Source organism: Elaeis guineensis, chromosome 7, assembly GCF_000442705.2.
Source record: "Elaeis guineensis isolate ETL-2024a chromosome 7, EG11, whole genome shotgun sequence".
NCBI classification, from domain to species: domain Eukaryota; kingdom Viridiplantae; phylum Streptophyta; class Magnoliopsida; order Arecales; family Arecaceae; genus Elaeis; species Elaeis guineensis.
This window is the reverse complement of record NC_025999.2, coordinates 96,731,248-96,748,821: the sequence shown is the minus strand read 5'-3', so window position 1 is coordinate 96,748,821 and position 17,574 is coordinate 96,731,248.

Genomic DNA, 17,574 nt, shown 5'->3' with positions numbered 1-17,574 from the left:
GAGATGCTGCATGAGTGTGGCTTCTAGTTTTGTCATAAAAGGTAATTACGTATATAGGACTTTCCCAAATATGTAGGGTCCAACTGCTTCCCCAACTTGGACGCCTGATTTGGTGCCTAACCTAAGCAATCGGTATTCGACACGTGTAGTGCAAATGGTCCACTCAAAGTGAAAGTAATGTTTTTTTTTTTTGATAAATTGGATAAAATTAAATCAATCTAGAATAATTATATGCGTAAGAATTGAAAAATAAAATATTCAAAAATTGAAAAAAAAAGATTAATTGCCGAATCCAGTAATGTAGTTCCAATGTTATTAGCCATATAAGTCAAGTTAATAAGGCACTAGTGCTACTTTTTTAGCTTTTGACATTGGAAAAGAGATGCCGGTAAATCCCACATCGCCAATGTGCTAGCATATATAAAGTTAGAATCAGGGCAAAAATTTATATAGCATAGGTTGAGGATGCATGATTTTAGAAATCTAATTATTGCTTTTATGGTGTTAGATTATTTTTCCTTTTTAGATGAGGTAGAGGAGACGGAGAATTAACAAATCCCTTGGGAGGAAAATGTCACCAAAGATTATCATGATACTCTATCAGGCTCCTATATTTTTAGCTCAAAAAAAAAAAAAAATAAAAATTAATATAAAATAAATTATTAAAAATTAATTATAATTGTAATGCAAATTAATTTAGGGTTCTATGAAATAGTTTTCATTATAACGAAATGAGGATGATGATGATCCAGATTAGTAATATATCAACAAACTCTGAAAAAATGAAAAAACAAACTTGTGAACTAGGATTCAAAATTTTCTACAATAAATCAGCAAAAAAAGTTAAAATCATAGCAATTGAAAGAGGATTAGAGATTACTGAGTTGACATTGATCTGATAGTCAAAATAAGAAAACACAGAATAGGATGAAAATCAATAAGAGGTAGAACTTTGAAAGAACTATTAAAAACTCTATAGAAAATGCCCAACATTTATTATCTATTTAGCTGATCAGTCTGCTATATCATATCACATTATTCATAGTTTTTTTTTTTTTTTTCAAAACTTCAAAATCATAAATTTAACTTTGTCCTAAATTTAGTCGTTGATGTGGCAGCTATATTCAGAAATGGGGGTTTGATATCTGGACAGCATTTATGAGATGGTTTCAAAAACTTTCGTAACATAATTGTGTTGGTCTTTAATGCGACTAAAGCACCACTTAGACAGCCGGCTGGGCATAAAAGCATATTGCAACTGGACACACTTTGTAGATCGGTAGGGGCTTATGTAGGCTTTAGTTACTTTACTTGTCCAGCTTAATGGCTAGCTCTCGAGAGCATTCTAAGTACATCTGAAGCATGGAAGCTTATTTAGTGGCTCTTCAAACTCTTGCATGACATGTTCCATAATTCCTCTATTTTTTTAATCTTTTTTTTTGCTAAACCTCATTTATTAAACCAATCTCAAGTAAATATATCCATGGGTACCTGAAAAACAAAATATCCAATAATTCAGAATAAGTATCTATCATAATCATCTATAAAGTAGATTCCATATGATCAGCAGCATATTTTGCTATTCAGCCTGCATCATTGTAGCCTTTTTACATGCTTTACTTCGTAAAACAGAAGATTTGCTCCCATTCTCAAACAATCCATCCTCCAAAGGTGAATATTGGTCTCGAAGGATGTAGAACCCATGTGATTCTTCTCTTTTGATTTTAACATCTCTAGGTTGCTCCATGACATAATTTAGTGTCCCTATCATGCAAAAGTGAGCATTCTGTCATTTCTGTGTTCCCTTCTTGACCCGTTTATGTTTTGAGTTGATGTCATCAAGAAGAATCCCAATCATTACGTTAGCTCGAACCTCGAATGGTTTAGCAATAACGGGAGGAAGTGCACTCTTATTTGATAACTTCTAGCATAAAAAATGGAAAGAAAGGTTTAGAGAACCATTGGGAATTGCATACGGAACACTTTAAATATCAGATGATATCTTGAAAGCACTTAGAGATGTAGTTTAATATGTGATCGTGCTAGGAAGGCCCGCAGTACGTATGTTAAGAATTAATGCCCTCGTTTATATATCTTTGGATGCAATAAAATCTTGGGAAATTTCTGCTTTACGTTATTAATCTTGGGGTCAAGATCTGCTTCCGACAAGCAATCCTTGGGGTATGAGTGCATCATATGGTCCGGTGATGGAACAATTGGGAATATGAAAGCTTATGAAAGGGATCGTGAAGGAATAATTCCAGGTATGGCTCTCTCTCCTCTCTCCTCTCCTCTCTCCTCTCTCTGTGGATAAATAGTATAAAGAAGACTTAAAATTCTTTGACCGTCCTATTTATCTGAAGAAATAAGGGTGGCAGTCTTCTATCAAAGTTTTCTTTGCATATCTTATAGTACAAGGTTTTTTCTACTCTATTTCACTCTCAAAGAAGGTTTATAAATTCTTCTATTTTTTTAACAAATGCATTCTTAGATGATCACTTCTTGCTTTTCCAAAAATAAGAGAAGTTTGGCCATTAATAGTCACGATATACTTATCAAACTACACCAATAAATAAATTTATAGAAATGTCTATCTTCAGATGGCTGATCATGACCATGCTTCCTTTCAAATGCATCGATAAATCAATAGAAATAAGACCATTTTTTTCTTTTGAGAGAATTAAGCCCTATTATTTTAAATTATTGTTTTCCCGCATGATGTGATGCCAGCTTCTCTCTTTACATGGGCCATCTTCCTTTCTTGTTTTCATGGGCTTGCTTTAAGGGGGAGGTGAGATCATAGGATAAGTCTCTCCCTTGATCGATCGGGTCCTCCGCAGCCTTTGTCAGATCCCATTCCATTTCACTTTAGCCTTCTCCAATACTTCTTTACCTCGTTCCCACACTCTTATCAAACCATCAGACAAGTTTTGATTTCCATCTTCGCCCCTTCACTTTTCCTTGCATGCCATCTCTCTGTCCCCAAGTAAAGAGTAGAGATGGGCCTTATGGTTTTCTTTTATAGGCTTTCATATATACATACATACATACATATACATATACATATATATGTATTATATTATGGTTCCTTTGAGACATGGTTGGTTTCTATGTGCACTTTGCTCTTGTTTTCGGCATGGGATTTGCTAAGAGAGTTTTCTTCCGTCTACTCATGGTTGGCTGAAGGAATGAATTAGCTGCTAGTCATTCATTCAAATGCCAGGTGAGAAAGGGGGCATGGTGTGCTTGGTAGATGAGTGAATGATGCAGGAGAGAAGTTGGATTCTATCCTGCCTTTGCTTGGACTGAAGGGAGCTCCCTTTTCTACTAGGCCCATGCAAACAAGAACCTTGCCTTCTTTCAAAGAAATATTTTTTTTTGTTTTTTTTTTTTCCATTTTTTCCCGTTTTAAATGATTATGCTGGTCGGTTGCCACACTATTTTTCTGGGTACAAGGATATCTACTTTTTGTTGCATTAAGATTTTGCTAAACGTTAGTTCCTATGTTCTCTATTTTATGATCCATCTATACATGGAAGTCTTTAGAAGTCTTTCTAGTTAGTCCTTTTTTACTATTTTCATTTATTTATATTAGTCAAACTCTGTGATATCTCTTTCTTGCGGATTGCGCCCTACCCTATATTTTATCTCACAACAGCATGAAAAATGTAGATCTATGAATCTAAATCATAAGGAAGATTCTGCCATTGGTGTGATTTTATTTTTGATAAATAGTTGTATTTAATGTTCATAGGTTCCAATGTTATCTTCATTTTGCCCCCATTTGCACCACTTTACGGCATGCAACGTAGTTTCTCCATGCCCAGTTTGTTTTGGAAACAAGCCCTCTCACCTCTTTCATAGCATCGGTTTGCAATACATGCCTTCGTTTATACATAATCCGTTATTTTGAAATTTTCTTTCCAAGTTCCAACCCTCGTAAACTATTATTTAAGGTTCAATGGAAACCTCAGTGTCAGAGTCTTCTACGAAACAATCTCGGGCCTTGATTTCTTGTTCGAACGAGTTCGGTGTGGTTGAAGTAACGTGGGCTGCATGAAAGGCTGTAAACAAACTTACTGGATCTCTGCCATGAGTCAAGAGAATTTGTGCAATGGATGTGATGCTCTAAAAATACTGGAATAACATGATTGTCTCGCAAGTGTTGGACGTACCATGTAGGAGATGCAGATGACCGATTAATCACACGAGCATGCATTGGAGCTTCAAAGGTAGGACTGAAATCGGGCCAAACTGGCCGGGCCACACCTCTACTCAAGCCCGATCCAAATTTTTTTGTCGGGCTTCGGACCGGGCTTAGGTTCAAATTCTTTTAAAAATATATGGTCCGAACCCAGCCGAGCCCAAGCCCGAATCCGGCCCAAACCCGATTGGGCCGGCTCGCATCCAAACCTGAATCAGGCTCGGCCCATGTCCAAGCCCGAATGAGCCCATTGTTGAAGCCCGAATCAGGCTCGCGTCCAAACCCGAATCTGGCCTATTTAAATGGCAGTTTAGATGGTCGCCGGTCGGTGGATGGAAGACGGACCAGAGAGGCCAAGGGCTAAGGCTTTTCAACCTCTTCGACTTCGAGACTTCGACGGAAAATCGAGAAAGTCAGGAGACAGAAGAGTGAAGAGAAGAGGAAGAGCCGAAGAGGATGGGTTTAAGGGTGTTGCTCCTTGGATTGATTTTGATGATTACAAAGCATTTGAAGGAGTACTAATATTTTTCACATGAAAAAGACTTATTGCTCTTCAGGGGTAAAATTATAATTTTATCAAAATTCTGATTTGAAAATATCAAATGATAGAACAAAAGATTTGTGATCCATTGATGAAAATTTTATTGGTTTTGGACTTGTATTTTAAAAGATATGCATATTTGAAAAACATGAGTCGACCCATGAGTCGACTCATGGCACATGAGATGACTGGCACGCTGAAATTTTGGCCGGCACATACTTGGCACATCCTGTGAGTCGACCCATGAGTCGATCCCCAAGGCATGAGTCGACCCATGAGTCGACCTCTGCGGGTTTTAAGCCAGTTTTACAGAACCTTGCATCCCGTTTGTTTCTGTGATGTTTTTCCACAGAGGTCGACCCATGAGTCGACCCCCAGGCATGAGTCGACCCATGAGTCGATCCCTGTGATGGGATTTTTCCGCAACGGCTAGTTTTTAACCCATTTTAAGTATTTTAATGCTCATTTAATGTGGTCTAACGGCTCTATTTCAGCCTAGAATGTTTTCCACTATTTCTTGAAGCTATAAAAGGGACAAAAAGGTGAGAATCAAAAAGAAGAAAAAAAAAGAAGAGAAATTTTGAAAAAAAAATTTCAAGCAAACTTTTCAGCCCTAAGCAAGAGCTCACTCAAAGCATTCAAGAAGCCTTTAATCCAAGCTCACCAACTCCTCAAGTGCACATTCAAGTCTCCAACCACCTTGAGAAAATCAAAAGAGTCTTCTTCTCTTTGAGTAAAGTGTATTTAAAGCATCATACGCTCGTTAAAGGAGCTTTCTTTGTACTTACTTGTGCTATTCATTGTTATACTTTATTTGAGTTATTGTTTTTGTTTTGGAAGGGTTCCAAAACAAGGGAAGGTTGATCCGAACCTAGAATCGGAGTGTAGTGGGTTGGCTTGTACCCGAAAAATAAGTGGACTAGCTTGGGATAGCTAGAGTCGGAGTTTCTGATGTTTGTATTCGGGTTGAATACAAGATTAGTGGATTGAAATTCCCAAGTAGGAGCTTGGGGAGTGGATGTAGGTGCAAGATTGACACCGAACCACTATAAATCCCTTTGTTTGTGTTATGCCTAATTACTCTTCTTTAACTCTTCATTATTCTCTTGCATTCTTGCTTTTAACCATTAGTCTTGAATTAATTTTACTCTCTCTATTTATTTAGCTATTGTCAAACATTTTTCATAAGTCATAAGTTAAGCTTAAAATTTTTAGAAACCCAATTCACCCCCCCTCTTGGGTTGCATAGCTGGGCAACAAGTGGTATCAGAGCCCGGTGCTCTAGCTTCACTTTGATCTAAACAATCAAAGAGCCAAAGATCTATGGCAACTCAAGTCGGCACTTCTCTAGCCGAGGGGTAATCCACTAACCGACCTCCACTTTTTAATGGGTCTAATTACACCTATTGAAAAGCTCGGATGAAAATATTCATTCAAGCACTCGACTATGATATGTGGAGTATCATAGTGAACGGTCCTCACACACCCACTAAAATTATAGATGGTATGGAATCAGCCAAATTCGAGAAAGAATGGGATGAGATTGATAAAAAAATGGCCCAATTAAATGCTAAAGCAATGAATGTGCTTTATTGTGCTCTTGATGCTAACGAATTTAATTGCATTTCTACTTGCTCGTCTGCTAAAGAAATATGGGATAGGTTAGAAGTAACCCATGAAGGAACCAATCAAGTAAAGAAATCTAAAATCAACATGCTTGTGCATAAATATTAATTGTTTAAAATAGAGTATGATGAGTCCATAACTGAAATATTTACTCGCTTTACTGATATTATAAATGGTTTAAAGAGTCTTGGTAAGTCCTATACTAACAGTGAGCTTGTAAGAAAGATTCTCAGGTCCTTACCAAGAACTTGGGAAGCCAAAGTGACCGCCATCCAAGAAGCCAAGGACTTGAACATTCTATCTTTGGAAGAGCTTCTTGGATCATTGATGACTCATGAGCTGAGCATGAAACAACATCAAGAGGAAGAAGTCAAAAAGAAGAGAACAATTGCCCTCAAATCTACAGCTCCACTAGATGAAGAAACTGATGACACTAAAGATGAAGAATAGGATGAAGAGATGGCACTCATTACCAAAAGATTCAAGAAATTTTTGAAAAAAAAGAAACAAGGGATGAGAAAGAGGCCATTCACAAAAGAAGAACAGAGCAAAAAAAAGAGAAAGACCAACCCCTTATCTGCTACGAATGCAAGAAGCCGGGACACTTCAAGTCCGAATGCCCACAACTGAAGAAGGGTCTCAAGAAGTACAAGAAGTACAAGAAGAAGGCCATGATGGCCACTTGGAGTGCGAGAGATGACTCAAGCTCCGAAGAGGAAAACTCGACTGAACAAGCCAACCTGTGCCTTATGGCACACGAAAATGAGGTAATTTTCGAAACTCCTAGTGACTTTACATTTGAAGAACTACATGAAGCTTTTTATGATTTAGTTGATGAATTAAAGAAACTAGGGATGAAGAACAAAGATCTAAAATCGAAAAATCAATCTTTATTGAAACAACATGAAAGTATTTTAATTAAAAAATCCACCCTGCTTCAAGAAAATCAAAGTTTAAAGAATGAAATTGCCAAGCTAAAACCAATAGTAGAAAAATCCACCTTGAGTTCAAATAAACTTAATATGATTCTTGATAATCAAAAAGTCGTGTATGACAAGGCTGGACTTGGCTATAACCCTTTGAAGAAATAAAAGTATCTGAAAAATATCTATATAAACTCTTCAAATAACAAGTTCTCTAATAGTACTTGCTTCAAATGTGGTAGAATAGGATACAAGTCATACACTTGCTTCTCTAACAAATCTGTAAACTCAAATGTAAAGAAAATATGGGTTCCAAAAGGAACCATTATGACTAACCAAAAAGGATCCAAGAAAGCTTGGGTACCTAAAACAAAAACTTGACTTTTGCTTGCAGGTGTGTCTAGCATCCCAAGGAGGAAACAGGAAATGGTATCTTGACAGCGGATGCTCGAGACACATGACTGGTGATGAATCCCAATTCATCACTCTTGATGCTAAGAATGGAGGGATGGTCACCTTTGGAGACAATGGCAAATGAAAGATCATCGGTATATGTAACATTGGTATCACTCTCTCCTAATATATTGAAAATATTTTGTTAGTAGATGGTTTAAAGCATAATTTACTAAGCATCAATCAATTTTGTGATAAAGGATATAAAGTTATTTTTAAATCTTCTGTTTGCATTGTAACTAGTCCTATTAACGATGGCATTAAATTTATTAGACATAGACATGGTAATGTTTATATGGTAGATTTAAATGATCTAGCCAAAATAAACATGCAATGCCTAGTATCCTTGAATGCTAAAATTAATGAGAATAGTTGACTTTGGCATCGTAGGCTTGCACATATTAGCATGCATTCACTTTCAAAATTAATTAAGAAAGAATTAGTTCTTGGTTTGCCAAAATTGAATTTTGAAAAGGATAGAATTTGTGATGCATGCCAACTAGGTAAACAAACAAGAGTTTCATTTAAATCCAAAAATGTTGTTTCAACCTCTAGACCTTTAGAGCTTTTGCATATGGACTTATTTGGACCTACTAGAACTACTAGTCTAGGAGGAAAATGATATGGTTTTGTAATTATAGATGATTATTCTCGTTTTACTTGGGTTTTCTTTTTGGCACACAAAGATGAAACTTTTCATGTTTTCATTAAATTTTATCGAAAAATCACTAATGAGAAAGGATTTTCAATTCAAAATATTCGAAGTGATCATGGAACTGAATTTAAAAATCAAGACTTTGAAAACTTTTGTGATGAAAAAGAAATAGGCCATAACTTCTCTGCACCTAGGACACCCCAACAAAATGGGGTAGTAGAAAGAAAAAATAGAACCTTAGAAGAAATGGCCCGTACCATGCTATGTGAAAGCAACCTTCCAAGATATTTTTGGACGGAAGCAATTAACACAGCATGTTACATTTTAAATCATGCTTTGATTAGACAAATTTTAAAGAAAACCCCCTATGAGCTTTGGAAAGAAAGAAAATCTAATATTGCATATTTTCATATTTTTGGTTGCCGATGTTTTGTATTAAATAATGGTAATAAAGACTTAAAAATTTTGATGCAAAATCAGATTAAGCAATCTTTCTTGGTTACTCCTCCACTAGTAAATCTTTTAGAGTTTTTAACAAAAGAACTTTAGTAGTAGAGGAGTCCATACATGTTATCTTTGATGAATCTAACGATCTTCCTTCAAGGAAGAATGAAGGTGTTGATGATGCAGATCCTCTTATAGAAGGAATGAAGGAGATCACTCTGAAAGATTCAACAATTCAAGAGGATGAGGAACATGAAGACAAACAGGATGAGAGAGGTGAAGAACATCAAGAACAACCTCAAGGTACAAATGACCTACCCAAAGAATGGAGGTATGTTCACAATCATCCTAAGGAGCTAATTATTGGTGATCCTATGCATGGGGTAAAAACTCGTTCTTCACTTAAAGATGTATTTAATCATTGTGCTTTTGTCTCTCATCTTGAACCAAAAACTATTGAAGAAGCTGAAAATGATTATAATTGGATTAATGCAATGCAAGAGAAATTTAATCAATTTGAAAGAAATAATGTATGGACTTTAGTATCAAGACCTAAAAATTATTCAATAATTGGCACAAAATAGATTTTTAGGAACAAATTAGATGAACATGAAAATGTAATAAGAAATAAAGCAAGATTGGTTGCTAAAGGTTATAATCAAGAAGAAGGAATTGATTTTGATGAGACCTTTGCACCTGTTGCTAGATTAGAGGCCATTAGATTTCTACTTGCATATACTTGCTTTATGAAATTTAAATTATTTCAAATAGATGTCAAAAGTGCATTTTTGAATGGATATATTATTGAAGAAGTCTATGTAGAACAATCCTCAGGTTTTGAAAATCATGCTTTTCCTAATTATGTTTTTAAATTAAATAAAACTCTATATGGTTTAAAACAAGCACCTAGGCTTGGTATGATAGGCTAAGCAAATTTTTACTAAATAATGGTTTTTCAAAAGAAAATGTAGATACAACCCTCTTCATTAAAAGAAATCAAAATGATATGTTAATTATACAAATATATGTTGATGACATTATTTTTGGGTCTACTAATGAATCTCTTTGTCAAGATTTTGCTAAGCTTATGCAGGGGAAGTTCGAGATGAGCATGATGGGAGAACTTATATTCTTCCTCGGACTCCAAATCAAACAAACAAAGGAAGGAATCTCCATCACCCAAAGCAAGTACACCAAGGAATTACTCAAAAGATTTGGAATGGAGAACTCCAAAGCAATTGGCACACCCATGAGCCCTTCATGTAAGCTTGACAAGGATGAAGAAGGTAAATGTGTAGACCTAAAATATTATAGAGGTATGATTGACTCTCTATTATATTTGACTGCAAGTAGGTCTGATATCATGTTTAGTGTTTGTCTGTGTGCTAGATTTCAATCTAATCTTAAAGAGTCTCACTTGAATGCTGTTAAAAGAATCCTTAGATATTTAAATGGTACTCAAACTCTAGGATTATGGTACTCTAAGGACTCACTAATTGACTTAATAGGATATTCAGATGCTGATTTTGCTGGATGTAGATTAGATAGAAAAAGTACTAGTGGAACTTGCCAATTTCTTGGAGTTAACCTAATCTCCTGGTTTAGCAAGAAACAAAATTCGGTAGCACTGTCTACGGCTGAGGCCGAATACATTGCAGCCGAAAGTTGTTGTGCTCAAATCTTGTAGATTAAGCAATAACTCGAAGACTTTGGTATCAAACTTAATGAAACACCCATAAGATGTAATAACACTAGTGCCATAAATCTTACTATGTTTGCACTGAAAATCAATTAGCCGATATCTTTACAAAGGCCCTAAGTGAAGATAGATTCTGTGAAATTAGGAGAAATCTAGAAATTCTTGATCCATTTGCTTAAATATTTCTCTAATTCCAAGGAATCGATGTCAAAATTTCTTTGAGCTCAATTTTCATCATCTCTCTTGGACCTAAAAGCTCAAGATTATCCCTCTCACAACTTGTCACTGAGCAAAAAATTCTTCTCCCAGAATTCTGAATTTTTTCAGAATTTATTCATATTTTTTCTGAAATTTTGTGAATCATGAGTCGACCTCCTAGGGTCGACCCAATGGCATACTTGCAATTTTCGGCCAACATCCCACGGGCTCATCTCTTTTTAACTAAAAACCCGTTCATGAGCCGACCCCTCCATCTTCGTCTTCCTCCCTTCAAAACTCGTAGTCCTCATCTTCGTTCTCTCCAAATCCAAGGTTTTAGCCCAAGATCCTTCTCCCATCACCTCTCCACCTCAAATCACCCCTTGGGAAAGGAGCTTTTCGCATTTTTCTCCCTTGATTGAAGCGGTTGGAGCGTGCCCTAGCTTCCACCATTCTTCTTCAAATCGGGATTTTTCTCCACCAAAAATCCCTTTCCATCCTCTAATAACCCTCCTTCTCCTCATCCATTTGATCTTCCAAGTCTCCTTGCTTGCTCTTATGGTGAGAATGGCTCCAAAAATGAAACTCCCTCAAAGAAAGAAATCAGTCCGTGAGCTGGAAGAGGGCGTGCGCAGGAAAAGGCAAGCTTCTCAGACCTCCTCTGCTCCCATTCCTGCTTCAGCATCTGCACCAGGTTCCTCTCAGTCTCCTCTCAGCCCTAGTAAAATTCCACTCTCTGTCAGAAAGGTAGAAACCGGCAAAAATATTGACTTCAGATTTTTTGAAAAAGAGGGTTTCTCTATTGGTTCAAAGATCAAAAACCAAGGTTGGGGTTTTTACTGTTCTCTTAAAGAAGTTACATATGTAGATTTGGTTAGAGAGTTTTATCTGAATCTGTGCTATGGCAATGGAACAGTAACTTCTACTGTTAAGAAAATTGATATCTGCTTAGATCCTATTATTTTGGGAGAGATTCTTTATTTGCCCTGTGAGGATATTCAAACATGGAACTCCCAGTGAAGGAAGAGGGGATCAATGTGATTTTAGGAGGAACCTACTCGGAAAGCCTAAATAAATTAGAAGTCAAGATCCTGTCAATTGAAATGAGAATTCTACATCAATTGGTAACAAAGCTTTTCTTCCCGAGAAGTGGTAGACATGACCTTCTTTCAGGCCGAGACATATGCATAATGTTTCATGTGATCACCCAAACCCCCTTAAACCTCCCAGCTTTAATGATTGAGGCCATGAGAGAAACACTGAATAAATCCAAGGCACATCTGCCTTTTGGTATGGCCCTCACACTGGTATTCAGGAGGTTTGGAGTTAGTTTTGAGGGGGAGGCATCAGCTAGGCTCTCTCACTCAGACACCATCAACCAACACACTTTGCACCACATGGGATTCACTAGGACTGATGGTGGTTGGATTAAGGGTGCAGAAGAGAGAGTTGAGGACAGAGCTGAGGAAGAAGGTCCTTCATCACCTCTCCATGACTTCAGGGCAGCATCTCCAGACATCCAGTTTGTTTCAGATCCAGAGGCTGGCCCTTCAGAGTCCACCAGGAGGCACACTCCAGTTCAGCAGCCAGACAGTAGAGCATTTTCCTCAGATATCAGATTGGCTGATTATCAGATTGAGATAATTTCTCAACGTGTGGCTTTCTTGCTTTCTCGACAGTGGAGCACTTCAGCTTTCGCATCGGGATCCACATCATTTGATGCATCTGATCAGACTTTGATCTCCCATATCTCCACTGTATTTCAGATGATCTCAGATCAGTCAGTTCGGATTCAGCAGCTCGAGGATTGCATTTTGAGACTGACTGGGAGGGTACTTGACTTGTAGGGGTAAGTATTAGCTCTGGCCCATCCACAGCCACAGGAGTGCACTACTGAGGTCTCAGACCTATCTACGGAGGCAGCCAGACTTAGAGGAGTATTGGAGAGTGGATTTGATTTTCTGAGGAGAGAGATCAGAGGCTCCAGTGAGCATGCATCTACACAGTTCACTGCACTGCTTCAGTCTGTTTCGAGAGCTCTGAACCTTCTTGACACCATCAGGCTCTCTCTTGCAGTTCAGTCTATTGCTTCTCAGCCTTCAGGATCATCTCGCCCACCTACTCATGCCAGCACCTCCACTCGTGGCAGAGGCAGATGGGGTAGAGGACGAGTCCTTGGTCGTGATCCATCATCTCCCCACCCTATCTCCGATACATCTGATTCTGATCCATCTAGTCATGAGCTCTACTAGATCCTTGTAGTTAGCCTTGTCTGTTGTTTCTTTCTAGGATCTATCTTATGGGCCATGTAACGATGTTAACTAATTGACTTTTATATTATGGAATATGTATTAGAACAACTATGGTATCAATCTCTTTTTGATTATATATCTACTCTTTGACTTTTAAGTATGTCTTTTAAATTGAGTTACTTTCAATTCTGTGCATGCTTAAAATACTATGACCTGCTATTTCATATCTATGGTACTCAATGGAATATTTTATTTTATGATTGCTGTATTCAAGGGGAGTAAACATCAATGTTAGTAAAATTAATGATTAGTACAAGAAGTTCAAGAAACAAAAAGAGAAAATGTATTCAAAAGAAAAGGGGGAGTAAACAATGTTTGATGATGTCAAAAAGGGAGAGAAATTAAAGAAAAGTATCAAAAGCAAGATAAACAAAAGACTTAAAAACAAAATGAGTAAATTGCAAAAGCAAATGAGCAAATTTTAAAATTAATTCTTAGACATGCTCTGATACACTTTAAAATTTGACATACTCTGATACACTTTAAAAGTAATTCTTAGACATGCATTGATACACTTAATTTTTAAACATGCTCTGATACCAAAATTAAATTATCAAATGAGAATGAGCAAATTTTCAAGATGCTAATAAAACAAGCAAATGAGCAAATGAGATATTTTCAAATATGCAATTTTCAAATTCTTAGGTAAACAGACTTTCTGCTCTGATACCAAAATCACATAATCAAATGAGCAAATTTTCAAATTATTAAGCCATAGGCAAATTGTTATGGGTATATGTATCGCATACCAAAACAATCAATCTTCTTTTCAAGCAAATATATTTATAAGTAATTTTCAAGTTGGTTGTGAATTTCTTATTTATCTTCAAACTACCTATAATGCATTTCATTCTTTTGAAATTCATACTCATTGTTTCATATATATGCTTTTGTTCAAGTATTTTATCATCATCAAAAAGGTGGAGATTGTTGCTCCTTGGATTGATTTTGATGATTACAAAGCATTTGAAGGAGTACTAATATTTTTCACATGAAAAAGACTTATTACTCTTCAGGGACAAAATTATAATTTTATCAAAATCCTGATTTGAAAGTATCAAATGATAGAACAAAAGATTTGTGATCCATTGGTGAAAATTTTATTGGTTTTGGACTTGTATTTTAAAAGATATGCATATTTGAAAAATATGAGTCGATCCATGAGTCGACTCATGGCACATGAGATGACTGGCACGCTGAAATTCCTGGCCGGCACATACTTGGCACACCCTGTGAGTCGACCTATGAGTCGACCTCCAAGGCATGAGTCGACCCATAAGTCGACCTTTGCGGGTTTTAAGCCAGTTTTACAGAACCTTGTATTCCGTTTGTTTCTGTGATATTTTTCCACAGAGGTCGACCCATGAGTCGACCCCCAGGCATGAGTCGATCCCTGTGACGGGATTTTTCCACAACGGTTAGTTTTTAACCCATTTTAAGTGCTTTTAATGCTCATTTAATGTGGTCTAACGGCTCTATTTCAGCCTAGAATATTTTTCACTATTTCTTGAAGCTATAAAAGGGATAAAAAGGTGGGAATAAAAAAGAAAAAAAAAAGAAGAGAAATTTTAAAAAAGAGATTTCAAGCAAACTTTTCAGCCCTAAGCAAGAGCTCACTCAAAGCATTCAAGAAGCCTTTAATCCAAGCTCACCAACTCCTCAAGTGCACATTCAAGTCTCCAACCACCTTGAGGAAATCAAAAGAGTCTTCTTCTCTTTGAATAAAGTGTATTTAAAGCATCATACGCTCGTTAAAGGAGCTTTCTTTGTACTTACTTGTGCTATTCATTGTTATACTTTATTTGAGTTATTGTTTTTATTTTGGAAGGGTTTCAAAATAAGAGAATGTTGATCCGAACCTAGAATCGGAGTGTAATGGGTTGGCTTGTATCCGAAAAATAAGTGGACTAGCTTGGGATAGCTAGAGTCGGAGTTTCCGACGTTTGTATTCGGGTTGAATACAAGATTAGTGGATTGGAATTCCCAAGTAGGAGCTTGGGGAGTGGATGTAGGTGCAAGGTTGGCACCGAACCACTATAAATCTCTTTGTTTGTGTTGTGCCTAATTACTCTTCTTTAACTCTTTATTATTCTCTTGCATTCTTGCTTTTAAGCTATTAGTCTTGAATTAATTTTACTCTTCCTATTTATTTAGCTATTGTCAAATATTTTTCATAAGTCATAAGTTAAGCTTAAAATTTTTAGAAACCCAATTCACCCCCCCTCTTGGGTTGCATAGCTGGGCAACAAAGGGTTTAATGCGATTAAAAGAATGGAGGTCTAACTTTGTCTCCGGTAAGGTGTTGAAGCCCAGCTCCCAGCACGGCAGCACGGCCATGGCAGCACAATGTTGAAGCCTCCGCTCTCTAGCAATAAACTTTAAAACCCTAGAGAGGAAAAGAAAATAGAGAACGGGATCCGAAGGAAAGGGATTCGGAGGATCCTTATCCAAAACGACGAACGGTGATGGTCAAAGACAGAAAGATGACGATGACGATGAGGGAAGATGGAGGACCGGTGTCACGGACCAGGGATAGAACATGCCAAATGGGGAAGACAGAAGATCTGTCGACGATGGGGGAAAATGATGATGGCAATCAGTGGACAGAACACGGACCGAGAATGGAACATCTACTTCGACGGAAGATGACTTCGATCGACAACGGCGACGAACGACTTCGACGGGGAAGAACTGAAGATGAAAAAGAGAAAAGAAAGAGGAAAGAGCGAAAGTCTGAAGAGGCGTCGAGGCGATGGGCTCAGCCGACAGCCGCTCAGGGCTCTTAACTGAGAAAGAAGGGATTTTCCGATCAGGCTTTGCATAGGATTGGAGAGAGGGGGAGGGTTGCTGAGAGTTTTTGTAAGGGAGGTATGCGGAGTTAACGCACGATCGCTTCACCGAATTTCTTCCCTCGAAAAAAGGACTCTGGATCGGGAGTCGGGTTGGAATTGGGCCTTTAATCGGGCTCAATTTCGAGCTCGGGCTCGGGCCGGACCAAAGGTCTGCCTGAGCCTGGCCCGAAATTAAAATGTGCCCTATTTTATTGGTCCGAGCCTGATCTGGATAGTTTCAGACCAAGTCCGAAGTCTGATCCGAAGCCAGCCTGACTCGATAGGCCTCTGGCTCGGCCGAGCCCACTTCCAATCTTATTTAAAGGAGCTCCAGCAAAGCAACAAGGCTTCTTTCCTTTAGGCAGCTTAATTGCAGGACCAATTTTAGGAAGGACATCCTTTTCTTGTACCGTGGAAGGAATAGGCTTATGTCGTGGAATAGAAGTATTTTGGTGATTGGTTGGAGGGATGAGTAGGAAATGGAGTGCGTTTAATGTACATTGGATCTTGAGATGTTTTGAGTTTTGTCGTAAAGATGAAATTGTCCTCTCACTCTTTATACGTATAGAGTAGATATGGCAAAAAAGATAACTATAGAAAATATGGATAAGTCTATACCACGCTATAACTCTATTTCACAAGATGGTGGAATAAAATTGTACCGTGCGGGCCAACTTATACGTCCACATCGTATAAGCCTCTACGCCATCCCTCTTTTGGTGTCTGGTCAGGATATCCCCCATTTGAAGAATATTCCTCCAGATATTCGGGTTCAAGCAAACACCTAGTTGGTAAAATCTTTAGATATTAGTACTAGCGACCAAGATCACAATCCCACCCTTCACTTGATTTTAGCCGAGCCTTTTTTTTGGCTATTTTTTCCCGTTCTAGTTCTCCAAAAGCTTTTTTGATAAAAAAAAAAAAAAAAATCCACCTTAAAACAAAAAAAGAGAGAGAGAGAGAGAGAGAGAGAGAGAGATGTGATTTTTTTTTTGAAATACAAAAACCAAAACTTTATAGTGAACATTATCTATGATATATGTGGTTATTTTTATAAAGGAAATATACATTGCTATAGAGTTTCAACGAGACAAAAACACATGGCATTGCATTGTTGCTGATAACTGGTACGTTTGGCAGGTATAAACATTATATATATATATATATAGAGAGAGAGAGAGAGGGGGCCAGGACCACACCTCTTACTCTCTCTTATGGGGAAATGCTTTGTGCACCACGTGCAGCATAAAAAATCCAACATAGACCGCCTTATCAATGTAGTCACGCTTTTTAATACCCATTAATGCATCTATTAAATATTTATAAATTTATTTTTTATTTAAATTTTAAATAATAAAAATATTTTTTTTTTAAAAAAAATTTATAATTTTTAATGATAAAAATATCCTTGACTTTCTGTTTCTAAAAAAATCATAATATACTTCAAAATATTATAATAAGCCACGTGATAATAAGATCATGAAATATCATAATTTTTTTCAAAATAATTTTTTTTATTATTTAAAATTTTAAAATAAAAAATAGATTTGCAAGTATTTAATAGACGCATTGATGAATATTGAAAATTATGACTATATGGATCGATAGGAAGGAGCAGTGCACTATTATTGCACCACATGTAGTGCACAAAAAATTTTACTACTCTATAACTTTTCCGCCCTTCATTT